Source organism: Rhinopithecus bieti, unplaced genomic scaffold (assembly GCF_001698545.2).
Source record: "Rhinopithecus bieti isolate Rb0 unplaced genomic scaffold, ASM169854v2 scaffold_50877, whole genome shotgun sequence".
Lineage (NCBI taxonomy): Eukaryota > Metazoa > Chordata > Mammalia > Primates > Cercopithecidae > Rhinopithecus > Rhinopithecus bieti.
This window is the reverse complement of record NW_016821745.1, coordinates 5573-15039: the sequence shown is the minus strand read 5'-3', so window position 1 is coordinate 15039 and position 9467 is coordinate 5573. Positions and strand designations below refer to the sequence as shown.

The 9467-nt window shown below is 54.3% G+C and overlaps 1 long non-coding RNA gene across 1 annotated transcript in view; it reads right to left on the bottom strand.

Annotated features, from left to right (window-relative positions):
- LOC108521015 (uncharacterized) overlaps window positions 1-8883 on the bottom strand; it is a 12850-nt gene extending 3967 nt beyond the window's left edge. Inside the window, exon 1 of the long non-coding RNA XR_001883099.1 lies at window positions 8751-8883. This is a non-coding gene — a long non-coding RNA (uncharacterized LOC108521015). The remainder of the gene's footprint in view (window positions 1-8750) is intronic.
- Window positions 8884-9467: the final 584 nt, after the last annotated feature.

Below are 9467 nucleotides of genomic sequence, written 5' to 3'. Positions count from 1 at the left end.
CCGCACGCCACCCCGCAGCCCCGCCGCCCCGCAGCCCCAGGCCGCCGCTTCCACCCCCGGGGCCGGGTGCCAATCCCGCAGAGCTGCCCGGCCTCTCACACAGCCACTTGCGGCATCCAACAGGAAAGCCCAGTATCCACGCTACGGGGGAGGGGACGGGCAGGGGGAACCCCACCAGGTCTGGATCGTAACTGTTTCCAAGACTGCACAGTCACCGGACAGAGCAGCAGGAAGGGAACCGGGCCGCGGAGACACGTGCTCTACTCACTGGCCATGTTTGACAATTGTGACCGCACTGTTGGGCTCAAAGGAGAAGCAGCCCCGCCGGGCGTCTGGGCTGGTGTGTGCCGAGCACCTTACTCAGAGCCCGCTGGGCCCTGTGGGCGTCGGTTGGCAGGAGGAGGGGGCGCTTCCCGGAGGGTGTTGTGAGCCTCAGAGCTGGCGTTTGAGGGGACGGGGCTTCTGGATCATCTTGTCCTTTATCGTGAAGCGTCAGCCGCGTGCAGCACCGGGATGCAGCGCTCATGCCCTGTGGGTCCTCGAAGGCCTGCGGCCACGTTCTGAGCAGCATCCGCTGAGCAAGTGTCACCTAGACCCGCACCCTAGATCCCGGGTAGGCGGGGAAAACCCTAGCCTTTGGCGAACTTCTATGATAGGAGTTTATTTCAAAGGAGTAAAACACAATTGCAAAGGATGACCAGACGACCGTCTTAGCCTAAACTGCATCTCAGTGCCAGCAGTCTCAGTGGGAGGGGCGCAAAGCCTCCTAGGTTTGCAAAGACAGGACATTTGAGAGGCCAAGTCAGGACATTCTAAGCAAGAAAGCATTTTGAACATATACTAAAATAAAATTTGAGGCCTGCCAGAGAAAGATCCCAACGGCTTCTTCCAGTGGAACTGTACCCCATGGAGAAGTGGCTGAGGCGGGACAGCCCAGCCAGGCTCAGGCCAGGTCACCACCCCTGGGTCCATGCTGGACAGCGAGTGGGAACGCCCCTTCTCAGGCTGTCCTGGGGCAACCACAGGGTGCCCACATAGCTGGTGGAGGGATGGAGGCTGCAGGAGCCACCGTGGCTCTCAGACACCCGCTGCTGGGGTTAGGGTCAGCCAGGGCTGGAAGCCGTGGAGCTTTGTGGAGGCCGCTTGGATTTCTATTTGTGCTTATGTTTATATTTGTAATTCTTCAGGTGTAAACAAAGGCCTGGGTGGAGATAGGAACCTTAAAGGGGCCTCAGTGAACGTGTTGCTGAGCCACCTGTGCCCTCCAGGAGGCTGCACACACCCGTGTGGGGCGGCTTCCCCAGCACCTCTCAAAAGGGGTGAGGACGACACACTTTCTTGTGTCTGTCACCTTCAGCTTCTCTTTTCACAAAAGTAGACCAGCTCCAAGCCACACCGTGAGAGTTGAGCCCTGCCCAAGTTAGGGACTAGGCATTGTGTGTGTGTACACCGGGGCAGAGGGACAGAGATGGAGAGACAGAGAGAGATGGAGACAGATGGAGAGAGACAGAGAGAGGTGGAGAAAGACAGAGAGAGGTGGAGAGAGATGGAGAGAGGTAGAGACGGAGAGAGGTGGAGAGAGACGGAGAGAGGTAGAGATGGAGAGAAGTGGAGAGAGATGGAGAGAGGTGGAGAGAGATGGCGAGAGGTGGAGAGAGGTGGAGAGAGATGGCGAGAGGTGGAGAGAGGTGGAGAGCTACAGAAATGAACAGTTTCAATGGCACGGGAGGCCTTGGGAGAGGTGGGCTGCGGGCCTGAGGCTGGGCGTGAGCGTGGACTGCACTATGCATGACGGAATCCGTGTCTGTCACTCCAGTGCTGTGCTGGATTGGGAAGATAGGAGCATGTCTGGGCCATGCCCTGCTTCTGGGACCGAGGACTACACCGGGTACATCTGAGGAGGAGGCTGAGGTCAGGCTTTAGGACAAGGGGCTGGCATAGAAGAAAATGGGGAAGGAAGAAACTAAAATGCAGATGTGAGACGGCAGGTTGGGGAGAGCGACGCACGGGCAGCACGTGGACATGCACGGGGCCTCCTGCCCAGTGAGGAAAGCATGGGGTCTCCTGCCCAGTGAGGGGGGCGCGGGCTTCTTGAGAAGTAGAGCCACTCATCACTGGCTCTACTTGTGGAACTGACAAATGTAAAAGAGGAAACACCATTTTGGGCAGGAAAGTGTTAAGGTCCTTGGTTAAATGGGAAACTCTTGACACGTGTGGAGGGAAGGAAGGGAAGAACCGCTCTACCACAGATGCACAGATGGGAGAGAAGTGTGATTTGATTTCAGCCTTGTCTGCCATCCCTCATGTCTGCTGAGGGTGTGTGCACACGGGGTGTGTGTGGGCGTGTGTGTGTGCATGCAGCTGTGTGTGGATGTGCACCGTGTGCGTGGGTGCGTGTGGGTGTGCAGCAGTGCAGGTGTGCATGGGTGTGTAGATGCGTGTGGGGTGTGCACCGTGTGTACAGCTGTGGAGGTGTGTGGGTGTGCGCAGTGTCTGTGGCTGTGTGGGTGTGCACCCCGTGGGTGGGTGTGTAGGTGTGTGTGGGGTGTATGCATGGGTGTGTGCAGGTGTTTGGGTGTGTGCAGTGGGTGTGGCTGTGTGTGTGTAGGTGTTTGTGGGTGTCTGTGGGGTGTATGCAATGTGGGGTGTGTGCAGTGTCCATGGCTGTGTAGGTGTGCACTCTGTACAGATGTGTGGGTGTNAAGCGTCAGCCGCGTGCAGCACCGGGATGCAGCGCTCATGCCCTGTGGGTCCTCGAAGGCCTGCGGCCACGTTCTGAGCAGCATCCGCTGAGCAAGTGTCACCTAGACCCGCACCCTAGATCCCGGGTAGGCGGGGAAAACCCTAGCCTTTGGCGAACTTCTATGATAGGAGTTTATTTCAAAGGAGTAAAACACAATTGCAAAGGATGACCAGACGACCGTCTTAGCCTAAACTGCATCTCAGTGCCAGCAGTCTCAGTGGGAGGGGCGCAAAGCCTCCTAGGTTTGCAAAGACAGGACATTTGAGAGGCCAAGTCAGGACATTCTAAGCAAGAAAGCATTTTTGAACATATACTAAAATAAAATTTGAGGCCTGCCAGAGAAAGATCCCAACGGCTTCTTCCAGTGGAACTGTACCCCATGGAGAAGTGGCTGAGGCGGGACAGCCCAGCCAGGCTCAGGCCAGGTCACCACCCCTGGGTCCATGCTGGACAGCGAGTGGGAACGCCCCTTCTCAGGCTGTCCTGGGGCAACCACAGGGTGCCCACATAGCTGGTGGAGGGATGGAGGCTGCAGGAGCCACCGTGGCTCTCAGACACCCGCTGCTGGGGTTAGGGTCAGCCAGGGCTGGAAGCCGTGGAGCTTTGTGGAGGCCGCTTGGATTTCTATTTGTGCTTATGTTTATATTTGTAATTCTTCAGGTGTAAACAAAGGCCTGGGTGGAGATAGGAACCTTAAAGGGGGCCTCAGTGAACGTGTTGCTGAGCCACCTGTGCCCTCCAGGAGGCTGCACACACCCGTGTGGGGCGGCTTCCCCCAGCACCTCTCAAAAGGGGGTGAGGACGACACACTTTCTTGTGTCTGTCACCTTCAGCTTCTCTTTTCACAAAAGTAGACCAGCTCCAAGCCACACCGTGAGAGTTGAGCCCTGCCCAAGTTAGGGACTAGGCATTGTGTGTGTGTACACCGGGGCAGAGGGACAGAGATGGAGAGACAGAGAGAGATGGAGACAGATGGAGAGAGACAGAGAGAGGTGGAGAAAGACAGAGAGAGGTGGAGAGAGATGGAGAGAGGTAGAGACGGAGAGAGGTGGAGAGAGACGGAGAGAGGTAGAGATGGAGAGAAGTGGAGAGAGATGGAGAGAGGTGGAGAGAGATGGCGAGAGGTGGAGAGAGGTGGAGAGAGATGGCGAGAGGTGGAGAGAGGTGGAGAGCTACAGAAATGAACAGTTTCAATGGCACGGGAGGCCTTGGGAGAGGTGGGCTGCGGGCCTGAGGCTGGGCGTGAGCGTGGACTGCACTATGCATGACGGAATCCGTGTCTGTCACTCCAGTGCTGTGCTGGATTGGGAAGATAGGAGCATGTCTGGGCCATGCCCTGCTTCTGGGACCGAGGACTACACCGGGTACATCTGAGGAGGAGGCTGAGGTCAGGCTTTAGGACAAGGGGCTGGCATAGAAGAAAATGGGGAAGGAAGAAACTAAAATGCAGATGTGAGACGGCAGGTTGGGGAGAGCGACGCACGGGCAGCACGTGGACATGCACGGGGCCTCCTGCCCAGTGAGGAAAGCATGGGGTCTCCTGCCCAGTGAGGGGGGCGCGGGCTTCTTGAGAAGTAGAGCCACTCATCACTGGCTCTACTTGTGGAACTGACAAATGTAAAAGAGGAAACACCATTTTGGGCAGGAAAGTGTTAAGGTCCTTGGTTAAATGGGAAACTCTTGACACGTGTGGAGGGAAGGAAGGGAAGAACCGCTCTACCACAGATGCACAGATGGGAGAGAAGTGTGATTTGATTTCAGCCTTGTCTGCCATCCCTCATGTCTGCTGAGGGTGTGTGCACACGGGGGTGTGTGTGGGCGTGTGTGTGTGCATGCAGCTGTGTGTGGATGTGCACCGTGTGCGTGGGTGCGTGTGGGTGTGCAGCAGTGCAGGTGTGCATGGGTGTGTAGATGCGTGTGGGGGTGTGCACCGTGTGTACAGCTGTGGAGGTGTGTGGGTGTGCGCAGTGTCTGTGGCTGTGTGGGTGTGCACCCCGTGGGTGGGTGTGTAGGTGTGTGTGGGGTGTATGCATGGGTGTGTGCAGGTGTTTGGGTGTGTGCAGTGGGTGTGGCTGTGTGTGTGTAGGTGTTTGTGGGTGTCTGTGGGGGTGTATGCAATGTGGGGGTGTGTGCAGTGTCCATGGCTGTGTAGGTGTGCACTCTGTACAGATGTGTGGGTGTGCACAGTGTGTGTGGCTGTGTGGGTGTGCACCATGTACGTGGGTGTGTAGGTGTGTGTGGGTGTGTGTGGCTGTATGCATGGGTGTGTGCAGGTGTGTGAGTGTGCACAATGTATGGGTGTGTGTGGTTGTTCGCATGGGTGTGTGCAGGTGTGTGGGTGTGGAGTGTGTGGGTGTGTAGGTGTGTGTGGTTGTATGCATGGGTGTGTGTAGGTGTGAGTGTGCAGTGTGTGGGTGTGTAGATGTGTGTGGTTGTATGCATGGGTGTGTGCAGGTGTATGGGTGTGCAGTGTGTGTGGGTGTGTAGGTGTGTGGTTGCATGGGTGTGTGCAGGTGTGTGGGTGTGCAGTGTGTGTGGGTGTGTAGATGTGCTTGTATGCATGGGTGTGTGCAGGTGTGTGGGTGTGCACAGTGTGTGTGTGTAGGTGTGTGTGGTTGTATGCATGGGTGTGTGCAGGTGTGTGGGTTTGCACGGTGTGTGTGGCTGTGTCGCCTCTGGCAGCTCGTGTGGTGTCAAATCCTGAGCTGCGGTTCAGCCTCTGGGTGCCTGGACTTTTTTTCTAAGATGACGGAGTTTGTGGTCAGGGACTGAGTGAAATATTTTCTATTCGACTCAAATTCCAGGGAGGAAACAGCTATCCTGAGGTTCTTTTTACTGCAACGACGGTGTTTTGCTGTCGGGGCCTGTGGTCATCCCGGTCTCTGGGTGCTCATATCAACGGCTCATTCCTTCCTTGTCTTCAGTTCCAAATGAAGCAACGTGACTTCCTCCGTTCAAAGGAGCTGCAGATGCCTCCTCTTGGCTTCGTGGAAGAAAAGCATTCAGACTGGACAGCAGCATTGTGCCCAGATAATTTTCTATCTTTGTGAAATTGAACTTCTAGGGGAAGTTCAGTCTCGGGGTGATGTTGGGCAGCACAGTCATGGGTTGACAGTGACTTTCACGTGGTTCCCATTTCCTTATGCCTTGAAATTCCAGGAGCTGAATTTATGTGCATGCTCCAAGACGGCTCCTGAACACAAACCTTAAGGAAGAGGGGGAACTCCTCGGGACGCCCAGTCCAAGAAGGAAGCAGCTAGGAAGCTGACTTTGTAATCTGGAGTGCAGAAAACGGAGCTTCGGGTCACCAAGTGATCTGGGCAACAGGGCAAGAGTGCGTATGTGTCATCATCTTGCCATTTATTTATTTATTTTATATTGAAGTTCTGGGATCCACGTGCAGGGCAGGCAGGTTTGTTCCATAGGTAAGCGTGTGCCATGGTGGTTTGCCGCCCCCCATCAACCCATCACCGAGGAATTAGGCTCCGTATGCATTAGCTATTGATCCTGATGCTCTCCCTCTCCCTTCCCCACTGACAGGCCCCAGTGTGTGCTGTTCTCTTCCCAGTGTCCATGTGTTCTCATTGTTCAGCTCTCATTTACAAGTGAGAACAGGCGGTGTTTGGTTTTCTGTTCCTGCATTAGTTGGCTGAGGATAATGGCCTCTGGCCCCATCCATGTCCCTGCAAAGGGCATGATCTCGTTCCTTTTTATGGCTGCATATTATTCCACAGTGTATACGCACCACATTTGCTTTATCCAGTCTATCATTGATGGGCATTTGGGTTGGTCCCAGGTCTTTGCTGTCATCTTGCCATTTAAAAATAGAGTAGAACGGAATACCTGGCATGTAATGATCGTGATTGTGGCTTTCTCCTTCTCTGATGAGTCCCCAAGCACCTCACTTCACGAAGGGTCTTGGGACCACCTTGCACGCCTCAGTCATCTGTGTGCCAGGAAGGGCTCGTTCTGGCAAACAGGATACACACAACGGAGGCCAGGAGGCTTTGCTCTTTGCAATGTTTTTTCACTTTTGGCAAGAAGATATCCCCTTGAGATGATTTTGCCCAGACCCATCCTAAAACCAGTGTGTGTTCTGGGCAAACTCACCCGTCCGGAGGGGAGGAGGCTGCCTGAGAGGCAGGCAGAGGCGTGGGGAGGAAACTAATTTGAATTTAGATTTCCTGGGACTTATCCCAGAGTGGGCCTCGGTGTGGAGTCACGATCACACCTGCCTGAGGTGGCGCTCGCTGTCCATTCCTGGTTATGCGTGCCCCGTTCTCCCAGCCTCCATGGCCTCCTCTGTCCAGTTCAGAGCCACCTGAAGCTCCCGGGATTCAGGGCCAGCCAGAAGGTGGTACGTGCCTGCCTTCACAAGGCCACCTCTTTTGCTGCTAGGCAGCCAGGCCAGGAGGATGGTCAGTGAGGCAAGGTGGACCCTTCCATGGATGGACCCTTCCATGGCATGAAACCTGGGAACTCCTTGGTACAGAGAGGCCAGACATACATCAACCTCACGTCCAGTTCTTGTTGAGACAAAGCTCACCCGAACTTTTTTGTTTTGACCACTGTTGCTGCTAGAACAGCAGCTGTCCCGTGTCACTTCCTCTCTTGACAGCCTCACAATACGTGCCGAGTGCTGTGGTGAACAAGCAGAAGGAAAGACCGACGTGCACAGTCCCAGCTTCTCCCTGAGAGACACTGAGTAACCACACAGGGAAAAATCATCACCCAGCCACGCAGAAACCTCCAGACACACGCCTCAGTGGGTTAGGGTTAGGGTTAGGGCTAGCGTTCCTCGTGAGGGACATTCCTGCACCCCCCCCCAGCCCGGACCACGGGGGACGTGGGACACACCTAGACAAGAGACGTTCCACAAAGACAGAGCAAGGCTGCTGGTGCTCTAGAAGACCTCACGGCCGTGAAGCGTCCCAGACAGCAGAGGAGCCATGAGCCCCTCGCATGGCCACCCCGGGCATGTCCTGCTCCAGGGGAAGTTCTCTGGTGGGGCACGGAGGGCATCGGGCTGGGACTATCGGTCAGTCAGTGGTTTGTTTCGATGCTGACTTCCTGGGTTTGGTCACTGCACTGTGGTTACGTGAGGTGTTCATATTTGGGGACACTAGGTGGAGGGTTGGTGGATTATTTCTGAGTTTTTTTTTTCCTCTGGAGGCTGAGGCAGGAGAATTGCTTGAACCTGCGAGGCGGAGGTTGCAGTGGGCTGAGATTTCACCACTGCACTCCAGCGTGGGTGACAGAGCGAGACTCCATCTCAAAAAATAAAACAAACAAACAAAAAACCCCAAAACAACAACAACAACAAAACCGAAGAAAATATACTGTCCCAAGACTTACAAAGAACTTTCACAAAATCACGTGATGGTGCTACCAGTTGCACAGAGAGGGCAAAGTGAAACGGAGGAGCAGAGAGGCCAAAGGCACGCCAAGCCCAGCCTCATGGCGAGAAGCCAGGCACACATCAACCTCACGTCCAGTTCTCGTTGAGCCAAAGCTCACCAGAATTTTTTGGTGTTGACCCCTCTTGCTGCAAACTGGGCCTCTTCAGCAAGTGTGAGCGATTCTGGGTGCTCCAGGATGCTGTGCCCTGGGTCCTCCACAAAGTACAGGCCCCGGAGCGGCCAGGCAGCACTCAGTGAGCTCAGAACATCTTCCGGAGGGCTCTGGGATTTATCGTCAACCTGTTTCTACAAAAATACAGCATTCTCCCCCCACCCCCAAATCTAGTGAATGGAAAGAGCCGGTGAATCGAGTTCCTACGACTTGAGATGTGGCTGCATCTGGAGGTGTTACAGGATTCGTCAGTGGACCTCTGGGGGCCCAGATGTGCCCCCACCCACGCAGGACTGGTGTGGACGAGGCCAGCCAGAGCAGAGCAATTGGTGTGTGGCTCACATTAAACCAGGCCCTCCCCGTGCTCCTCTCAGGAACACGGCCACAGAGAGGCACCTTTAATGGGTCTATGTCCTGGAGGAGAGACTGACAGTACCTTCGTCTGGACCATGCCGGGTCTCTGGTCCCTCAAGTGCTCCAGGGTTGCTGCGATATCAATCTCTTTAGCACCTGCAACAAACCACAAATTGGGCTGAGTTCAGAGCACAAGATAATCCATGCCACATCTGTCAATCTCCTGCTAGCCACGTTCCCTCTGGGCTGAGAGGCCAATTGAAAATTATTACACTCATCCCTCAGCAGGCTGGCAGGCGGCTGCAATTTCAGTGTTCTTATAGAAAACGAAGGCAGGGGCAGCTTTTATTAGCATTAATTCCAGAAAGCTGGGCTGAAAAATTGTTATAAGATGCTCATACAGATACGTACCAACAGCAGGCCGTCGCCATCAGAAACCAAAGCTGGTTTTCTTTTCTTTCTTTTTTTTTGTTTCACACTTCAGGGAATGTAGTGAATCATAGGGAACCACACATAAACTTTACCTTCGATGGCATAGGATTACTTTTTCATTTAAAGAAATAAAAAATCAGATTAATTTAGATTAATGGACTTAACCTTAATATTGGCTTTTAACTGTAGAGTTTCCTGCTTTTTAAATTCTAATGTTCCACGTTTTGGGACCGAGTAAAGGTAGCCCATGGTTACTCCCAGCTCAGCAGTTCACTGAAAGCTCCATCCTCCTGTAGACAGCACCGATCTCACGGCAGGTGTTGCTGGCTGCACTCAAATCATGCTATTTAAGTTTTAAATTTTAAAC